At 37.6% G+C, this 22,502-nt stretch overlaps 1 long non-coding RNA gene across 2 annotated transcripts; it reads left to right on the top strand.

Moving 5' to 3' along the window:
• The first annotated feature begins 1 nt into the window (after window position 1).
• LOC140327102 (uncharacterized) lies at window positions 2-20,461 on the top strand. Of its 2 annotated transcripts, XR_011919986.1 has the most exons (6): window positions 2-126; window positions 3,894-3,970; window positions 4,085-4,122; window positions 9,033-9,075; window positions 12,776-12,858; window positions 15,305-20,461. It is a non-coding gene; the product is annotated as an uncharacterized lncRNA (long non-coding RNA). The 2 variants fall into 2 exon arrangements; XR_011919985.1 differs by lacking the exon at window positions 9,033-9,075.
• The last annotated feature ends 2,041 nt before the right edge of the window (window positions 20,462-22,502 follow it).

The following is a 22,502-nucleotide window of genomic DNA, read 5'->3' on the forward strand; positions in this document are numbered from 1 at the left end:
GGTCTGTCATACGTACGTCACGGTAATAGACGGTGGGAATTGTGCAATGGCGGAGGGTGAGGACGGGGTCGTTCTGGAATATTCTGTATGGTGTATGTGGTAATTCTCCGGGGAGGCGGCGCTGAGGTGAATGTCGGGAGCCGTATAGTGCTGGGCAAAGTACACACCAAGCATGTCTTCCCTGGGTCCCTAATACCTTTATTACTTCATTTATTACATTCATTGTATAGGGTGTAATGGCAGCTGAGGATTTACATTTTTTGTTTTTTTTCACATTGTGAGCCCGAAAATTCACCAAACATTTCCCAAAAAAATCAACCCAGGAACGCCAAATTCAGCCCCGCGGGCCAAACTTGGCCCGCACTAATATATTTGGCCTGCAAGAGCTGGCCCGCGTCTGTGTGCACCGCTAATACTACACATCCCAGAATGCTCTGCTGGTGCACCAATCAGGACTCCTCTGTCCATTAACGACCTTCCTCAATTTTAAACTTTTTTTCAATAAATATCAAGGTTGGCCAGCGACTTTGTCCAAATTTTTCATTTTGGCCCACTCTGTATTTGAGTTTGATACCCCTACTTTAGACTAAAAGGTCAGTAAAGCCATTCAAATAGGCAAAGACACATAAAAAGACATACAGGCCGTGTTTATATGTATTGCATAGAGTTGTGTTCTGTTATGTGGTGGGGAATCACAGCCGTGCTGTGTATCTAGCAGTGAATCTAACATGGGTGGAGAATCTTCCAGGTGCCATTCACACCTGTGCAGACTGCAGAGCCGCATGGGTTAGGGTAAGTTCACACCTGCTGCTTGTTTGCAGGTTTTGCCCAGCTCCCTAAAGCTGGCACCGTATATGCAGCTTGAGGAATCGCTTGGTAGCCCTGCTTCAGAGAGGAAGTCAGCACATGTGGCAGTGATCGGTACTAAAAAAAAACAGCCCCTATTCATTCCCAATGGGGGCTGGCACAGGGAGACACTACCATGTACCATATCCTCAACCTGCAGTGTTTCCTGGTGTGAGATGTAATATGCTGCAACCTCACTGCCAAAATAAACTAGCCCTCAGATCTGTGTTTCTCAACCTTTTAAACATGGGGGAACCCTTTCAAAAATTCCTTACAGTATATTAGTGTGGTGATCAATGAGAAGAATGCCTCTTACATTGCTAGTCAGTGGGAAGATTGTCGCCCATACAGATAGGCAAAAAGCTCCTTGGTGTCTATCAAACTGCTGAAAAACATCAATTGCTCAAGGAACCCCCAGCAACCTGGAGGAGCCTTGGTTGAGAAATTCTGCCTTGAACACACATCACGGCACAATAATGCTCATAAAAAGCATCCTTCTGAATGGCACCACAGCACAATGACGCTTTTTAAAAAAGTGTGGGCCTAAATGTTTTCATGTAGGGCATAATGTTATCCCGTTAACTTAATATCCTACTAATATATTGTTAATAAAATAATAACTTACATTTTACAGAGATTAGATTGCTGAGCATCACCTCAATGTAAATAGAAACATACAAAACTATAGAAAGAGACCCTGTAGGACGATATAAAGGATATCAATAAATGCAGCTCTGTACATTATCAATCAGGATTTGTATTTTGCCAGTGCACGCTATGTAAGGACCTGAATGTGTCTGTGTATATCAGAGCTCAGATCTGCGTGTTTCTATTTCCAACGCCTGCCTCTAACACGCTGTGTTGACTGTTCATCATACATTGTGCCTGATTTATTAAAGCTTTCCAAGGCTGGAGGTGATACACTCTCCACAGTGAAGCTGGGTTATCCCACAAACCTGGAATGGATTTCTTAAAAGTAATTTGCTATGTGTTCGCAAACGTTTTCAATCCTGGACCAGATCCATTTCAGGTTTGCTGGATCACCCAGCTTCACTGCTGAAAGTGTATCCTCTCCAGCCTTGGAGAGCTTTAATAAATTAGGCCCAATTTCTGTGCTGTCCACTCATTTTCCTTTTGGAAAAATTAGTCTACACCAGTGTTTCTCAACAAGGGTTCCCTGAGCAATGAGACAAGTGACGCCAACAATCTTTTTGGCTATGTATAGGGGTGACATTCTTCCCACTGGTGAGCAATATAAGAGGTATTCTTACCGCTGATCACCTCTCTAATATACTGTGAGCTGATGATATAGTTATATATTATAGAAAGGGTTCCTTAAATTGAAACTAAAGATCCACTTTTTTTAATTCTTTTTTATTGTAAAGATAGTAATAAAAAACATACAATTTCCACAAAAAGGTACATTGTTTTTCATTTGTAAACAATTACAATAGAAAAAGTACAGATTCTGATATATTCAATGTAGCTCGGTCCTAAAAACTATCTCTTTTTTTTTTCTTTTCTTTTATAACTTAACAAACCAATAAAGGGGTACCAGATGGAAAGGAAGGGAGGGGAAAAATAAATCAAAGGGTCCAACAAAATGCAGCATGTCTAAAGAAACACTTGAGAGATGATGTTTAACATACAAAAACCAATATATACCTTTGGTTAAAAATTGGCTAATTTGAAGTAGAAAACCAGCTGTCCCTTGGATTTAAAACAAATACAAACATCTGATTCAGTACGTACTAAGATGCACCCAAAGCCCTCATATCAAACCGTGTGGTATGACAAAATATTTCTGTTATATCATTGAGTTGTTCCGGAGTGAGAGTATAGGTTATATAGGGCATCCATGTGTTAAGGAATCCTTGAGGAAGTATATGGAGATGCTAAAGTTCTACTTTTAAGTGTGTATGATGAGGAGGCGATATCTCTTCTGCAATATTCATGACAAAAAGCTGGGCTTGCCATGTACAGCATCAGGGAAACCTATCGTTCCTGGCTTAATTTGTGTGTGCCAGAATTACTTATGCTTATGTCATCCATGCACTGCCAATCAATAGTAAAAGATGATAGCAAAATATCATCCAGAAGAGGAAGAATAGAAGGAAGATATTGGCCCCTGAAGCTGGAACACAGACAGGTGAGTTGGACGGGTTTAGTTTTGCTTTAAGATCTGAAAGTTATTTTAAGGGTCCCCCTGGTTAAAAAGGTTGAGAAACACTGATCTACAAAGTCAACTTGTCCACAACCCAGTTTGGTCCCATGTTTCAGTAATAGATAAAAGTGGAAAACCAATAGAATTAATGTGCCTACATGTTGTACATCACTACAGAAGGAAATAATTTTTCAGTTAAAGCCTTACCCAAGCTGCCCACCCACCTCTGCTAGTATTTTAGAAAAAAATATTTTCCTCTCTTCTTCATAGATAGTTCAGTGGCATTGGAAGGGATACATCCCCTAGCAGGTGACATGGGACTACCTGGAGTCCAAGTGTTTCCTGGTCTTCACCAGAGCACCCTGCAAGGAGTTATGGGCCCTAGTGGCCACCAGACACCAAGTCATGTCCCTCAGGCTTTCTTCAACAGGAGTGAGAGGAACAGAGGGCTTCTTTTTAGGGACAGACAGATCAGGTGCCAGATGTGCTAGAATCTCTGCAAGGAACGCACGCAGCAGGCCAGTGTTGGAGGCAGGCAGCTGACGAGAATCACGGTCAAGACAGTCCAAGGTTAGGGCAGGCAGGAAACAAGAACCAAGGCTATGCTGGGGTCAGGTATCCACAAAGCAATCAGGCAGAGTACCACTGGGTAAAGTCATCTGAAACACACTGTGATTCCAGCAACTAGAGCCTAGAACTAGACAGGCCCGAATAGCTAATAGCAGGACAGGATCATGCCCAGAAACTGTGCCGGGGATGCCAAGATGGGCAGAGTACATATGACTATAGGGAGACGGGATGCTGCAAGCAGCTAAACAGGAGCTGGAAGCAGTGATAACAAAAGTCTTTGCTCTTCTTTTTGGTGGTGTTGTGTCATTGATAGGTGGATTGGATGACATTTTCCACCATTTATCCTAGAAAGGATGATGGCCTAAACCTGTCAGAAGACAGCACCAGATGGTAAGTATTGCAGTGAAATCTTAATTTATTTAAATGTTCGAAAATTGATCTAAAAAAATAAAATACATACTTGGCATTCTGCTTTAAATAGTCATTGTCTCCTTTCCCATGCAGGACAAGTTACAAAGAGAATCCTCTGGCTAGAAAAGGGGGTGAGTTTATTAGCTCCTAAAACCTACCCTTTACTAACCTGCTTATCTTTGCAGTCATAATAAAAGTGTAACACTCAAGTCCCAAAATATGGTGAATGGATTTGCCATGTTTAAAAACATCTATGATATTACATTTTAAAGGAACAGTCTGAATGTGCTGTGCATTGTTACATCATCCCCTCAGAACCATATAGTGATGATCCTGCTTCTGCATTGACACACATGCTTGGCAACCTGGTGATCCTTAGGCAGGAAGTTTAGTAGGCCATGGTTTATGACAAACAAAGAATATGAAGGATCAAACATAGCAGAAGATATTTTTTTATTTTCCCTATTTCTAAGGGTTACATACACCTTAAATCCACAATGATGTGAATCTTTTAGTACAGTAAAACTTCCAAGAAGGTAAATAGTGTTTAGATCATCAATAGATCATCAATCACCTACAAGGATGATTTACTGTTCAACAATTACCTGCGCTAGTTACCAACAACCACTGCCCAATCTGTCCATGTCACTTCACCTACTTGTGCCTGTGGGCATTGCACATACTCGGTTTACTTTCTGCTTTGAGGTCTACATATCTAAGTTTATCCACACTGCTTGGTGTCCGATGTGTTTAGCCCTGTAATTGTTGAACAGACATATTTATATTATATTCCAATTACAACCGGAGCAATCACAATCAGGGTTGACAATGCTTAGTGGTGGTTTTTGGTATTATGACATTCAATACCTGTATATGATGTGTTACTTCGTACAAAGCTTATACCGACTTGTACGTTATACTATATATATTTGCAGGTAACTTAGCCTAAACAATTTCCACAAAACATATTACTACAAGAATCATTTTTGAGGTTCCATGCTTATGCTGTTTGCCATCTGGCATAATCTAACTACCTTCATAGTGCTTTGCTTGCCTCCACATCAGCCATATTTTGCCCTTTTATGTTAAACCAGGGCCTCTATTTCTAAAACAGGACATATGACATTCCCTTAATCATTCCCTAGTAGGTATCTTCCTGGTTCATGTGTTTCATTGGCAGTAATTGATTCCAATGAGGAAATGTTTGATGGAATGTTGGATTACCTGTTTTATAAATACAGGTAGTCCCTGGGTTACATACAAGATAGGGACTGTAGATTTGTTCTTAAGTTGAATCTGTATGTAAGTTGGAACAGATACATTATTTTAATAAATGCAATTAAGACAGATGTTTGTCTCAACATATTATTAGGCAGCGTGGTGTCAGTTACTGTATCAAATCCTTACTGTGATTAATCTCAAACAAAAGAAAGAAAAAAAACTTTATGGAGCCTAGACATTCATTAACTTCTGGAGCAAGCTGTGCTTTTATATTCAAAAAGAAACAACTGCAGAGTTTGTCTTGGTCATTAAAGAGTTACAAGAGCTTGCAGAAAGAGCTCACCCTCCAAAGATCCCCCAAACCACCCCTCCCCCCTTCAAGCCTCCTGCACAGGAGGGAGCAGAGAAGCCCTGTTTGTATCTAGGAGTTGTTCATATGTCAGATGTTCTTAACCTGGGAACTACCTGTAGAGCCCTTTGTGTGTGTTTAGGGTTTAAATGTATATACCCTTTTTATTTATTTGTCCTTTGTTGCACTGAAATGTTATCAGCCCTTCCTGATTTCTCCCCTGCTGCACTACAGAACATCTTCCTCTTTCACCAAGACAGAGATTGTTCTATAGTTCAGCAAAGAAAGAAAAGGGCTAATAACACTTCTTGGGATTTCACTACAGATAACTCAGATTCATTAGCTATAGAAGGAAATTGGGAGCTCACTGAATTTCTAGCAGACCAATAAGTTATCAAAAGGTCAAATCACACGGAAATGTACATTTATTGCAAAGATTTCTTGTATATATTTGGAATTTAATAAGATTTAGATGCTACTAGGTGAGTTTAGCTTTGTATCTCATGTGGGCATACTAGCAGTAATATTTGTGCCCCTAAGATAGTGAGCTCTGCCATATGTCCCGGAGAAATCTCAGGGGTCTCTGCTCACTGGATATTTTTATATTGATGTTACTGGGGATGGTGTAGGAACATTGTCTCCATGGTATGAATTAGAGAGACTGGAGCTTTGGGAGGAACTCATCCAGCTGGAGCCCCCAAGAGCTGTAAGAAGCCAGCAAGTGAATTAGCCTACTAGCATCTTCTCATGTACACATCTGATAGCGGAAACACACAATAAATATCACCTTGATGATCTCACTAAATCAACATGACATTATAGGTTTTAATATCTGAAAATTCATCTCAAAAATTAACTGATTCCAGCTGTATATGCAGCAGAGCATATAATGATGTTCAAAGCTTCATCAAGGTATTGTTATATTTTAACTTGTAAAATTCAGCATGTATTAGCCTACAAGTTAGCCTAACCATATATTTACCATTATAGGCATAAGGATTTTGTTTTGTTCAGCAGAAAAAATACTGAATTCATTACATTTTTGTAGCACAAATATATGAATACTCACTGTATGGAACTGAGATTTAGTGAGTTATGTTTTCATGGCTTGGTAACACAGGGGTCTCTGGAGCCTACATATTCTTTTGAGTCCTAATTAAATTGTGTTATGTTTACCTCATTGACAGCATTACTTATGATGCTTAGCTGTCTTTTGGGCTATGTTTCATCCAGCGACATCCTTTAAAGGGGCCTACATGCGCAGATCTGATCTTTTTGAATATTCCTTGGTAACCTTCTGTGTACCTATCACAGTCAAAGCTTGCATTATTCACATTCCTAACTAATATCTAACTTTTATATGGAACAATTTTAGGATTATAATTTAGATTATAAAATATAGGTATATACGAAAAGTATTACTGTAACCATTTGTAAATATCTCTTCTTCAGCTTTTTGCTATTGATGTATTCAGTGGTTTTGTGTATTTATTTTTGTTTTCTTTTCACCTATATTTCACACGATTTCCTTGTACATTTTTGTGAGTTTATGTGATTGTCACTATTTGCATCCTAAGGCCATGTTGCCATGCTCTGTGTGAATCATTAACAAATGATTGATGGTTATGATATACAATGGGGCTTTCTATGTATAATTACACTGCCAATTATTTCCAGCCTTGTTAATATACAACTAAATCTTACTTATACTTTGGACAAATACGAATTGTAGTCTTGTAAAATGATGAAAAAGTAACATATTATCGGGAGTTATGTGTGGTCCTGCCGAAGGACTGGAAGTCTTATTTTACATCAGCACATTCAACAAATTCTCCAGTAACCTAAGAAAACTATGGATTTTTCCACCATCAAATCTGACGGGTCAAAGGATATTTACAGCTACGGGATTAGTTAACTACTATTTCAGTTATGTACTGGTTAATAAACTTCTTTTAGGGGCCTTTTTTTTTTATAAATCAGGAAATCTGACATTCTCTGAAACATTGTAAAGAATCTCCACGTGTTTCATTGGCAGAAATTAACTCTCCACCAGTGAATGTTTCAGTGAATATATTTATAAATAGAGCCCATAATGTTGGTTTCAAATTTGTAATAATTCCAGAAGTAAGACAGGTCTGACAGGCTGCTGCTTCCTGTCACCATACAATACTGTCCCTACACTTTCTAGATTTCTATACAGTACATTTATAGGATTCCTTGGCCACTGAGAACAATACATATTGGACCTGATTTACCACACCTCTCTAAGATTGCAGACGATAGACCATCATAGGTGATCCAGCAAACCTTGAATGGATCTTGTCCAGGATTGGAAAAAAATGCCAGCTAATAGCAAACATGGAATGGATTTCTTTTGCTATTACTTAGCAAAAACAACTGATTTAATGAGCCATTTGCACTCTCACTGTCGCATGTACTTACACATGCATGGGTTAATCTTTGGGACAAGCATATGCTACTGGCAGGATCAACCAGGTAGCCACCTCTGCTGATCCAATCTGGTCCAGGATTGGAAAAAATTGCAAACTAATAGCAAAAGATTTTAACCCTCTTGGCGGTAATCCAGAGTGTGCCTTGGGGTGAAATTTCATTACGTCCTCCAGCGATGCCACCTCGGCATCTGTGTCCCCTGGCCTTGCATCCCAGCGTGTGAACATTGGAGATGCAAGGCTAGGGCATGGGACATGTGGCGGCATGCATGCGTTTGGGTATCGGACCAGCGTGAAATTTAAAATATTTTCAAATGTCAATTGTACCCATTTGACATTTCAAAATACTCAAAAATTCATACCGCCAGGGAGGTTAAAGAAATCCATTCCAGGTTTGCTATTAGTTGGCAGTTTTCCGATCCTGGACCAGATCCATTTCAAGTTTGTTGGATCATCTAATGTATGCACTGTAAAAAATTTTACTGAGAATTGAAAGTTTAGATTTTTTTTTATTTTGAAAAAACTAGAACATATGTGTCTATTAAAAACATATTGTGATAAAGTTACACTTGCTAAAGTGTATGTCTTTCTAGTTTTTGGATGAAGCAGGAAAAGATTACAACTTGGTGAATGTTTTTGAATGTTTTTCCATCTCTGGACTTAGAAAGTACTCAAACACAATCTACTGGCTGAGAGCCACACAATCAGTCCCAATGGCAGACAGGCCGGTCACCAGGACTCTATAAAGGAAAACATTTCAGCTGAAGAACCCACTAGAGAGTTCTGCAAATGTTTTTGATTACATTGCGAATCCTTATTAAACTTAAAAACTGAAGATGATTTTAATGGTATAAGTTACATTGGGGAATAATATTTGTCATTTGGTCCTCCTGTTATTTTTCCCATTTTGTGTCTTGTCAATAGTTTGTTAAATACCTGCAGATAGATCTTATTACACACTACAATAATGTTTTTCATTATTTGCTTGTCGTATTCAATCTTATGTTGTATTCATCAGCAGATTAGAAACCTCTCTGTGCAGTTCAGATGCTCTAAAGACATTGGTAAGTGTAGCAGTCATTTATTGCACTGTCAGTTCCCATTCTGGCAATGTTTGCTTTTAGTAAACAACGTCACGGAGCTTTGTGTTCATTAACGGTGTACTCAGCACTAACACCAAATCAGCATTTCAATTACTGGGAGCTTCTGAAAAACCCAATGGTCACTGGCGCTGTCAAAGGTATCTTGTTAATTGTTGAAGGCAGGCTTATATAGTTACCAACTTAGGCTAAAGGTTTGTTTTATTTCTTGTTTAAACGAAAACTTTTATTTTCGTTTTTAGAACAGAAATGAGAATATTTTCCCACTGTGCCTGCACCTCCTTAGGCTATGTACACATGTCAGATGATTGTCATCTGATAATCGCCTCAGGGCTGATATCAGACGTGAATTTGGGGTGTTCCGTCGACCGTCCTAGCGGATTATGAACAAGGAACTATCATAATGGAAGTGAAGGGGCGAGAGCACAGCAGAGTGCCGCTTCGTCGTTCTCCCCCTCCCCTCTCCACAGGACTGAGCGGTGCTGTATGTACAGCACTCGTTCATGCATCGCGCAGTCTTTTGACGTTGGAAAGGATCGTGAGACAATTATTGCATGTGTGTGCCCAGCCTTAATCCTGGAGCCAACCCTGGGGGCTTTTATTTGCAGTGATGCCACCGTTTGCTCATTCTCAAGTAAACTCTCAAGGAAAAAATTAGTTCTACCTTTTTTTCTGCAATTAAAACAAAGGTTAGATATGGATGTTTTTCTTTTTGCAAGAAGGGTTTACAGATACATATATGCAAGGCTGGATTAAAGCAACTAAGGCAACGTGTATGCCACTTATATGCCACTTGAAATCCTGCAAGATGTTCTTAAAGTGAGTTAGAGCACAATCTTAAAAGGCTCTTTTGTGGGGAACAGGGACTTCTGGGAGTGCTGGAAGCATGGCCACAGTATTTTTTCAAAATAAATACATTTATTTGAAAACTTTATTTTGTTGACTTATTTAAATTTGTATTTGGGAGATGCAGAACTGTTTGTAAAAAAAAAAGTGCTTTCAATTCTTTGGAAAGTCTTTTTCCACACAATACTACAGAACTACTACTATTACATCAGTGCTTCTCACAACTGGGGGACATGTGGTGGCTCTGGAGGATTGGTTGATGTTGATTTTCAACTGTAACGTTGCAGAGAAGGTGAGGAATCCTATGGGAACAAATTCATTGTCCTCCATTGATTTGATAAAGTAGAAGTCACAAGTCGGCTTACACTAGGTACCCACAGTAGATCAGTGTTTCTTAACCAGGGTTCCCTGGAATCTTAGGGTTCCTCTCTAGGTTGCTAGAGCATGTCACAATGGGAAGAAGAGCCACAGCATAGACCTGATTTATTAAACCTCTCCAAGACTGGAGAAGATTTACTTTCATCAGTGAACTTGGGTGATCTGGGACCAGATCCATTACAGGTTTGCTGGATCACCAGGTTCACTGAAGAAAGTGTATCTTCTCCAGCCTTGGATGAATAAATAATAAAATAGGCCATGTGTCTACAGCTGTGGACTCCAGTGGTAAATTTGGATGGGCAAATGTTCTATTTAGACATGGTGCTCTTCAGAACATTTGGACAGGCTTCTGAATGCTAAAAGTTAAGCTGCAGTGATATACTTATGATGTCATTGCCATCATCATATTATATGGATAGATGCAGCATGCAATACCTGATGTTTTTCCTTCATGCTTCCTTTTGAAAGCAGTTGAACTTTTATCCCCCCTAGCTCATACAACTGATCCAAACATTGGTGCAGGTATGGTAGAGGTGTAAAATTAACACCTTCCAAACAGAATCATGACAGAAAACAGTGACACAGAACCGCTGGCTTACACATTCATTAAATATACTGAATATTCCTATGCTGCAGAGAACAGGGATTCTGCAACTTTTTCTGCACTCCCATTTGCTTTATATAGTGAGTGGTTAAGAGAAGCTGTCTGATTTCAGTGATCAGATGTAAACACAAGAAGTAAGCTGAAAACAGTTTGTCCAAGAAAGAAATGCTGTTTGCAAACAGAGGATTTGACAGTTGTATGTAGCCTTGGATGTGTATTAAGAAAAAGAATATGTCAGGTCAGACTCAGCGCTTAACAATTTAGGCTCTGCATCTACCACACAAGTTGCCTTATTCTTCCTTGGGGACCACATTAAAAAGCTCTCAGTCATAGCTGGGCTGTAAATGAGTGACTGATGGCTGTCAGGCAAACAGAATAATTACTAACCTGTATTACAAAGCTGTCTTTTAACATCACTTTTCCTTTGACCTTTCTGGTACTTGTTTTGCAACATCTCCACAAAGACTTACAAAACGATATACATTTGTTGGTGACCAATACCAACCCCTTTTCTACTTGCTGACATACGGGGTCATCACGTCTAAGCTGCATCTTTTTATTCACTGTTAAACATTACATTTCTCTTCTAATGCAATACCAGTGACTGATGCCACATTCATTGATCAGATTTTGTTACAGCTAATTTTGGGGGGAAAATGGTTTGTGAATTGGTTATATGGCAATATGGCATTGTTTTATCATAGTTGGAGTAAATATGCAGCATTAAGAAATATTTAATTAAATAGTGGGGGGTTCTTTTTGACACACAGTAAGGCAGTAAAATGAACCAACCTGTATTTTATTCATGTACCTGGATTACTGCAAGATCACAGCTTGTGTCATAAATGAATAAAAAAGAATATAAAGAATCAGAGTCAGAATATATAAGCTTCCATTATTCCAGCAGTAATATGCCGCTTGCTACATCTTGCATGAATATGTTAAGCCAAAAACAAGATCAATAATCGATGTTAGGAAATACAATACTATGTACTAAATATTGAAACAAAAGTTGATACAGTGCTTTAAATAAACAAAATCATAAAATACTTATTTTAAAATCAGAAAAAATAAATATTTAAAAAAAAGGAGTAAGTAAATAATTTCTATGAAAAAAATTAAGTATCATAAGCAGCAGAATTAATTAATGCCATTGAAACACATTGACCTGGAGGATTTCCTGTTTTATAAATAGAGCTCTAAGTGTCCCACGTTCGATTCTCGGCCAGGACACTATCAGCATGGAGGTTGCAGGTTCTCCCTGTGTTTGAGTAGGTTTCCTCCTGGTTTCCTCCCACAGTCCAAAAAAAAAACATGCAGTTAGGTTAAATGGCTGCCCCAAAAAATTGACCTTAGACTGTATAAAACATTAACATACATAAAAGACATATGACTATAGTAAGGACTTTAGATTGAGAGCTCCTTTGAGGGACAGCTAATGACATGACAGTGGACTTTGTACAGCGCTGCATAATATGTTGGCGCTATATAAAATTTATAGTAGAGAGAAGAGAAAGACAGGCTTTTTAAAGGGCAAGGTAATTTCATTTAAAATCACAACATTTTAATAAATTGAGACAAATTTAAAACTTGGAAAAAAAGTTACATTAGGTAACCCTAGGCTAACATTGGTACACTAATTGAAAAATCTGAAGTAGCAATGTTGTGTTCCATCATACTGAATTTGCAGTAGCAGTTAGGTTCTCCACCCACGCGTTTCGCCTCGCAGGGCTTCCTCAGGGGTAAGGGGGGACTTGGTGATGTTGCTGAGACTTTTTACTGCATAAAGGGCATCTGATACAAAATATTAAAACCAGTATCAATTTGGATTTGCAGGTGATATTTGCATGAATCCACACAATAAATGGATGTTCGAACAGATATCGAAGTGTTAATTCTTGATGATTAGTGTTGAAAAGGTAGGAGCTTATTGCTTAATTTGCTAAGAATATTTGCTTGGTATCCTATGTTTGTGGGAGATCCTGGAGAAAAAAACAGAGCTCTTGTGGGTTTTTATTTTAAAACGTTGTGGTATAGTGGTGAACTGCGGGCAGCCGTCCAAAGCCGCCCCCTTTGGATGGCTGCCCGCAGTTCACCACTATACCACAACATTTGAAAATGGCAGCCCAGAAATTAGTCAAGCGGCTCTCTTCTAAATGGATGGACATCCGACCATTTCCAGAGAGAGAGCCCAGATAAAGTACATCATGGTGGCAGCACTTTATAGCAGCGGTCGCTGACCATTGGTCCGCGGCTCTGCCCGGGGAACCCCCGAGCGGTGTCAGAAGAAGGACTATGTCCGCCGTACAAATCCCTGGCTCAGGGAAGTGAGCGGGCTGTGTACCTGGACACCCAGACCTGCAATGGGAAATGGGCGGGGGGTTATGCCATCCTGACGTAACTATGGCACTCACCCTTTAAGTGACACACGGCTCCCCGTGCATGCGCGGTCAGGAGCTGGTAATTTTAGTGGTCCGCGGGACCAAAAAGGTTAGCGACCACTGCTTTATAGTACATTTCTTTAAGTCTGCTCAAGTCATGTGGGTTGTGTACTGTAAAAGGCTACATGGGCCTAGGAATTTCCATGCTACATGAGTGGCTGGAGAGAATTGACCAATGTGTACAATGCTACAACAAGGTGCTACTACAATTATAAAGTTTTAGCGCCAACATATTACGCATCGCTGTACATTAAATAGGGGTTGCAAATGACAGACGAATACAGACAGTGACAAAGGAGGAGAAGACCCTGCCCCAAAGAGCTTACAATCTAGTAGATATTAAGTTCATCTTTTTTAATGAGTGCACTTTGATTGGACCTGGGCATTAATTTCAGATGAGAAGTTGGTTAGCTCCAAGCATCAGTATAATGGAGGTAAAGTTTTACACATTTCAATTAGGACAGGTTCACAACCTGCCTCTAAATTGCACGAACCTTGCCAGCTGCTCGAGGACTCACATGGCTGCGCCATGAACCATCATCAGCATGTGTCAGCTGCCAGCAGTGAGTGGTATTAGTACTAGCACTACTAGGTACATGAAGCATCTCCCTGAAGTGGTATACACACCGCAACCTCACTGCCAGGGTGAATTCAGCCTAACTACACGTTAAAATACACTCTCCAATGTAATTCTTCTTTTAAAATATCAAAATGTTTAAATATTTGCTTTATAATAGCTTCTTGATTTGGTCAAAGGTGGGCTATGAATATACAATGTACATTTGCAGGGCCACATATACCTGTCTCAACCAGGAGCAGAGGGTGGGGTGAAGAATTGTTCTGAACTCATACAACAGCTTTTGCTTTTATCATAATTGTAAAACAAAAGCATTACATTGGATCCCCTATGCTATCTGGAACAATACCGGGGTATTTATTTGTATTATGTGCACATAATATCTGTCAGGTTTGTACTTTGTCGCATTTAGGTGACAATTGATGAATAAGGAAGAAATAAATATATAAATAGATATATAAAGGAAATCCTTCTTGATCTGCACTAGCCATTTGACAATATTTACACAAATTTTTGCTTGGTATATAATCTCCACAAACTCATACCAGTTCACCAGCTCTCATTCTCTTAGCAATGCTCTAATTTCTTGTTACCCTAAACCAGGGGTGCATAGCATAACCTTTGCGATTCTTTCTACTTGCTTTTAAAAAATGTGGCCTTCTTTCACTGTGGTAAACATTGTAAAATGAACACTTCTTTATAAGTATATATGAATAAATATGACATAGTAACTGATAATTCCAACCTCCAAATCCAGTGGCTGTAGGGGAAACCTGTTTTATATTATGTAAACATGCCACAATGAGGGATTAAAAATTCTGTGCTCGTTTAAAATTTGAATTTTTTATCTTTTCTGTCTTTTTGGGATTTTTTTTTTGTTTGAAAGAACAACAGACCTATTAGCCATGCAGTTGTACCTTTACTTCAAATTGGTAGCTGTGTAGGATTTGTTTTAACTTGTGACTTACAGATTTGAATTTGTATAGAACATTAAATATATTGGAATTCGTTGATGACATGTCAGTAGTTAAATAAATATAATACGCATGATGGTAATAATATGAAATAAAACTCTTGACATAATATATTTGCAGTACACTGGTGCAGCCACTAGATGCTGCCTGCTCACAACAAATCATAAAGAACTGACATGACTATTGGGTTTGTGTCTAGCTTCAGTATCACAAATCACAAGTGTTGGTAAAACAATCATTACACAACCTGCAGGCAGTCATTGTTGAGATCTTGAAAGATAGTTTTACCTTTGTGATTTGATAAGTATAAGCAAGAGTTTTTTTTTTAAATGGTCAAGGTAGTATCTAACAATAGCTTATGTCTTCTTATTAGGATGCATCTGGGCTTGTGTGGACTGAACTGCAGGAGGTCTTCAAGTCCATTTGTCACAGGGCTGCAGTCATTCAGCCAGCTGCAGATCACAATGAATTACAAAGGCAAATAAACTTTCATTTACTATTTTCTCCTAACAAATGTCTTTTTATTATCATCTGTTTCATCTGAAAATAATATTGTAGTTTGTAATGTCTTGATTTTCTTCAGTCTTGAATCTTTGATGACCACCAATGGTAGATACACAATACATAATAAATATTAGGGTAGTTTTAAAATGAGAATATGCTGAAAATCGCTTAGGCAGAAAGTATTATAAGCTAAAAAACCAATCTAAGTCATACACAATTATAAGTAGATTTAGAGGGGAAAAATCATATCTTAGCATGAAAGTGTGAGGAACATTCGGTTGGGGGGAACTTTTTGACTTAGGAGCAACAATGAGTTTTAACATTTCACAGACAGGCCAGGCCAGTATCAGATGGATGGAGAGTGTTTGTATGAACTAAAATAAATTACGTGTAAAAACAGGCTGGATTAGAAAGCCCAATGGATCAAAGTTTGCGCATGCCTGTGTTACACCGTGCTTACTACATTGCACCTTTTCATATGTCAAGTGCCAGTTTACTAAAACTAGAATAATTTCATACTGCAAGAAAGTCAATATAATATGACATACCCAAAATAATGTAATCAGTTTAACGTTACCAGGTTGACGTCTTGTTTCCCGGTTAGCTTAATGTTACAGGGAATTTAACCTACAAGAATTAAGGTATAATGTTACCAGGGTGGGAAAATACCATAGTAATGTCACATTACTGGAGGGAAGCCATGTCATTGAAGTAATGTTTACAAGACAGCAAAATGTCATCATGTTACATAAATGGGCTAAAAATTACCTGAGCAATGTCAGGCTACTAGTAACTAGAGGGGTGCAAAGTAATGGATAGACTTTGCCACCAAATGTTGCCCCGCAGATATAGTGTTTCCATATGACTACTATTTAACCATTTTACAAGGGTCAATATGGTATTACTGTCAAAAGGACAGCTGGTTGCATACACACAGCGATAACTGAGGTTTCAGTCCCAATCAGGTCCCTGCTCTTAGGGGGCCCAAAAGGTCTTTTTTACCATATACAATCATCACTGCCTTAAACTAGAACTGAACTCTAATGGGCGAGTTTATGCTATAATCTGCAACATCACTACTCATTTGCAGACACCCTGGAGCTATGACAGGTCCAGGAACCTCTGCATCTCATAAAGCATCACTGATGACTCCAAGCAGACGTGGGTATTGGATAATGCAGGGGAATTACATTGCCCTCCAGAAGCTGGCTCTTAATGCCATGGTGCAATTGTGGCATGCAAAATGTAATGTAGGGATAAACAACAAGCCACCAAAGCTACTTCCTCTACCTCCTGGTGACTTTTGTTGGCTTTTAGTTTAGGTTTGCTTTAAAGAATTGTGCACCCAATCACTGAATTGATAATGTGGTTTACCCAACCCAAACTGTGGGGGGGTATGAGGAAGTGAAACAGAACACAATGCCACTTTCATCCTATAAAAATGTTATAGTCAACAGCAGTGTATCAGAATATAAGCTCATGTCCATGCTAGGTTTCTATATCTTAGACTTGGGTCACATGAAGGGTTGCAGTTGCAGTTACTAAGAAGTTAGCTCATTGCCTATAGGAAAACTCCATGTCCCATGATTCCCTGCACTGTGTAACAGGGATGTGGGTGCTTACACTTAATCTTACACGTAATCTTAGCTCTGTACAGCACAATGTGGTGGCTACAAATAAAGGTAATCTAAATAGAGCATTACTTGTAACCACAGGCATTAAGGTTATGCTGCAATAGATAGAAGGTAGTTAGGGTGAATTATTGAACGCATACTTGTAGAACAACAGGAACGATTTTATCATTAAGACATAAAACACATAATTTTTTTTTTACTTAGTGACACTTTACATGCTTCTAGCACCCTTTTTATACATTTACACTGTAATGATTTATATAGAAGTAAATTGTAGATTGTTATTCTATTTTCCTCTCGTTATACATTCTGATGGTGTATACAAACCTGCAATACAATACAAGCTATATGGATCTCACAAACCGTTATCCCCTGCTTAGGATGCCATTAGGTCTGTTTTTATCTATCAACTTAGATGTAACTTGAAATAGATTTTGCTAATGGTTGTGTGTAACTCAGAACTGATGCCATTAAATGATATGTATATATGTCATTTAGTGACATGTAATTTGAAATCATCATTCATTTATCTGTGACTGTAGATGTAGGTCACTCAGTGTGCAGAAACCACCACATAAATGTACCATTTAGACAGAGGCATGTAGGAAACATCCAAATCTAAATTAATGTCACTGACACATTTAATTTTGATACAGCAATGTTGTTCCCTGTGATGTGCATCATATGAGTAAATAATTGCTTTTTATACAATATGTGTACCTACCAGGATTTTATCTCTTGTTTTATTCACTATGTTTTTAATTACTGTTACTAATAAGAAATCTAACAAGTTACTCTTAAATTTTTTTTTTTTACATTAAACATTGTTGTCTTTTTAAAGTTTAGATATATCCTTAAATATGCAGAAGCCAGGGCTGCCAGGAATGCTGATATATAGTCAAAATTACTTAAAACAATCTAATTTGTAAAAATAGAAGTACCCCCCACTCAACATTTACTGACATTCCACTGTAAAACAACACTTGCTGACTAGTTGTCCTGAAGGGCTGACCAAGACTTTATTATTATTATTATTATTATTATTATTATTACACAGAATTTATATAGCACCAATATATTACCCAGAGCTGTACAATAAATAAGGGTTGCCAAAGGCAGATACAGACAGTGACACAGAGGAAGGAGAGGGTCACTATATGGCCAGAATGAAATAGTAGTAGCAAGGAGATCATTTGGCTTTGTTGAGAGTAGTTCAGATATTCTCAGCATTTTCATACCACACAGGACCTTAATAATATAATTCAGATTAGAAATTAGAAATATCAGTTTTACAAAAGCAAGAGAGAACCAAGATGTTGAGTGTAATCTCATAGTTCCAGGTCATGTCGGGTGTTTGGTGTGGCTCCACATATCCACAATCTCTTACTATGAACAATCCTGGTATATGATAAATACCCAGCACTGCAGAATATATCTTAATATACAGAACACAATAGTTCAACTCTTTGTACTAAAGAAATATTTTTTTTATATCCCCCCAAAAAATTTTTGAGAATTCAATGAATGATGTATGTGATATAACATAAATTGTTCGTACTATAAGTTTTTAATTAAGCCGAGCACATGCTTTCTGTAGAATGCCTACTGAAAGAAGACATGCAAAAGGAAGTGTATATGAGCTCTATAAATGAAGGCCAATGGCCTACAGTGCAGCTTCCAGCTAGCAGAAGTAAATGCCATTTCCTAAAGGTTAAAATGTCACAGTATATTAAAACACATTTCAGAGTTTTCACAGTTTTATATTTCCACATGATTTTCTTTCAAAAGTCATAGACATTTTAGACTAGAACCAGACGTTCCATGAATACTAAAACAGTAAAGTCCTCTAATCAAATCTCAAACAATGAACTTCTTACAACAATCTAGGAACACTCTAGAACAGAAAATTTATGAAACTTTGACTTTCAACTTTTTCCCTCATAAATCTTTAAAATAGGATGAATTTTGATTCATTGCCTGAAAATTGGCACAAAAAGCTGGCAGAGACCAATACCAGAGATTGATGGTGTCATCCCGTTAGACTAAGCCATGTTAGATGTTAAAAGAATTACCATTGATGCCATCTTAAAGGAAGAACAATTTTTAAACTTTGTGACAGACACATATCACAATATTTTCCAGCATGATCTATTCCCTACTCATTGTGGCACTGTGCCTAAATGGTGGCTCAGAAGAAGCAAAAGTTGTGTGTAGTTTGTTTTCTGATCATAGAACCTTTGCTTTTCATATAGATCTATTTCATCAAAATAGAAAGAAAAAAAATGCAGTACCAATATTTAAATGGCGATTTAAGTATTTACACAAAGATTACTTTTAGTTTTTGTGCTTTGTAGTGATCTCAGTCACACTTTACAGGACTGAAAAAAATACTCAAACAGTTTTCATATTGCAAAATGTATATCCACCTTTATGAGAAGGGTGAATATCCCTAAAATGGACACAATAAACCCCCAACCCTCACCACTCCCCTGTCCACATCTGAAAAAAGGTTTTGCTTTTACTCTTACTCTTTAGGAAGCAAAGCATGTCTTCTTGTATGAGAAAAGTCCAGAATATGGTGATCCATGTCATGCTGCCTTGTGCCTATTACAATCATTGTAGTTCCCAATTTCTTTGATCTTTATAGTCTATAGAAAAGGGGATATATTATGCCCTATACCAGGAACTAACACCATTACAAATATAAGATCTAGGCATCACCATTCAATAGACCTCTGCTACACCATCCATTAAATGTTCCAAACCCTGTACAAAAGTCTTGGAACACAGGGAAATGTCTGGCCTGAGCTAGATGAGTTAGAATCAGTCTTCTCGCTCTTGTCATTTGCCATGCTCATTGCTTGTCCTTCTCCTCCTATTGTCTCCCATTGCTTTCTATACATAGTGATATGTGAATGGTCAGTGATAGCTCCCCCTCACACTGTGGACATTTAAACAGCACAAGAAAGAATCCTGTCAATTAGGTGGGTTAAAGTCAAAGCTTCAGCATGCCTGGCTGAATAGGATGAAACAAACAGAAAGGCGGGTTAATGTTTGAGACCAGTCAGAGGAGGTGACAGTAATTGTATGAATTAAACTTTACGTCCACGTGCACACACAATGGAAACAGATGTGTAGACCTGGTGATTTGGCTTTTAATAGTTTGTGTAGTCTTAAGAATTTTATTCATTGCTCTAGAAAACAGCAGTAAACCAGCTGCAGAAATGCATTAATGTTTCTTAAACACAGTTTTAGGTAGTTACATTAAAAATGTCCATGCAATTAAATATTACCATTGTTTTATGTTTCTTTTTTTTGTTTTTATGTTTTCCTTTTTTTGTTTACTGATGTATATTATATTTGTGTTTTTCCTTCTTTTTTGTTTTCAATTGCATATGTAAAAATGTACAATTATTATATAAAATGTTTCATACAAGTACAAATCCTTCAATATAAATATTTATAAAAATGATAAATTTAATAATAAATAAATTTATTTTGTTAGCAGAATCAATTTTTTTGTTCGAATATCCTAAATCCAGTTACTTTGTATATTCTCTTTCCATCACCAGTCAGGTTTTACAGTTGGAATGTCTGTGGTGGACTATGGCAGTGGAAATTACCATAGTTGTGATAGTCCATGCCAAAGGATAGCCTACAGCGGCCCTACAGCTTAACAAAACCTCACTTATACTACCAAGTGGTATATTGCTACCAAACAATTTTTAATTTAACGTTATTCAAACGATTTTCCATGCTAGTCTATGTAACTTAACGTTTCCGCTAAATATAAGGCTTTCTGTCTGCAGACATACATCCAAATATTTTATTTTGCTCACTGGTTATTCATAAGCTCCTTTATGATATGATAATCGTAACAAATTTCTGGGCCCAATGTTTTTAAAAATGATGGCTTTAGAAAGTTCCTTTTTTACCTTTACCTAAAAAAAATAAAAAAAATGGCAATTTAAAAGTAAGGACTAATAAAACATTGTATAACTTTATCTTTAATACCCCAATATTTCCAAATCGATATGGCAGCTTAGGTTTATAAGGACCTATCTGTTGTCATGATCAGCTTTTCTATAGATGCTTAAAGCAGATTTATTTTGTAGTGTGGGCTGAATTTCAGTTCAGTTTCAGTGGAGGGGCACTTAAAAGTTGTATTAGTTTCCAATAAAACCGAATTATGTGAAATATGATCCACCTTACAGATGCTTGGATTCATTAATTATGGGCATTGTGTAAATTAGGAGCCCTATTTGTAAAGATTGATATTGGCACACGTTTATATAAAGGTTGCTGTATTTTCCACACATTTTGTTGTAGGATATATTTATAACAACCATAAATTAGGCAAAGCATGGAATGATCCAAAAAGTGATATTAATATTGGGATAATACCCATGTTCTTACTAGAGTGCTTATTATTACACAAAGAGATTTTCAAGTTTTTTACTGGAGCAAAGTGAATAAAATGCTTTACAAAAATGTAAAAGGATCCCCAAGTAAGTGGAAAGGTATTTGCAGCTTATTCAGTGATTAAAGTGAATATGAACAGATTTCTTTCCAGTTTCTGGGAAATCCTCTGATCTATGGAAGCCCTGGGAATAGTCCTGTTATTAGAAGACTTCACTAGTAGCATTCATAAAATAAATTGGCTTGTTTGCTGAGCTAGGTTTAACAGCAGTGGGTACATTATGGAGCAAATGGTGTCATGATCACAATTTGTCAAATGTGGAGAGAATGTCAATAAACGTGCACAAACCTTTGCACTCATACTCACCAGTCCTGCTGGCCTAAAGAATAAATGAAACTCCTTGGAACATACAATTTGTACACCCCACAGAGAGGCACTGCTGGCCCTGCAGGGAAAGTATTCTTACAGCCAGCCATCAGTAACTGCTTGCACAAAAAATAGGATGCAGGAGAACCACTATGTACCCTATACATTACTATTATAACATCAATAACCCTAAACATGGGGTGGTATGAATGAACATGGAGAGCTGTGTCATGAAGTGATTGCAACCTGCTCAATCACTTTTCTTTTAAAGGGTATATAAAGCAAAAACATAATATTAAAAATGTAATATACTGCAGCATAGGAGCCGTTACATGTAGTGAATGCATTTGATTTCCTTTTTCACATTTATATTCATCATTTGAGCCTGCAAATACCACATATCCTGTTGTTCTACCGTGTCTACATTTCTTTTCTATGGTGGCAGCTTTGGTTGTTAACTAGGCTGAAATTCTTACATCTTTCTTCATCTCCATTACATGTAGAATTTATGGCACTAGTAGTTGTTTACATTTCTGACCAAACAGGTAGTTCCTGTACTTGCATACCCTGTATAATATATATTATACATACATATACATAATATATTATATATATTCTATATATTACATTTATGTTTTCAGGCTTAA

This window comes from Pyxicephalus adspersus, chromosome 3, assembly GCF_032062135.1.
Source record: "Pyxicephalus adspersus chromosome 3, UCB_Pads_2.0, whole genome shotgun sequence".
NCBI classification, from domain to species: Eukaryota; Metazoa; Chordata; class Amphibia; order Anura; family Pyxicephalidae; genus Pyxicephalus; species Pyxicephalus adspersus.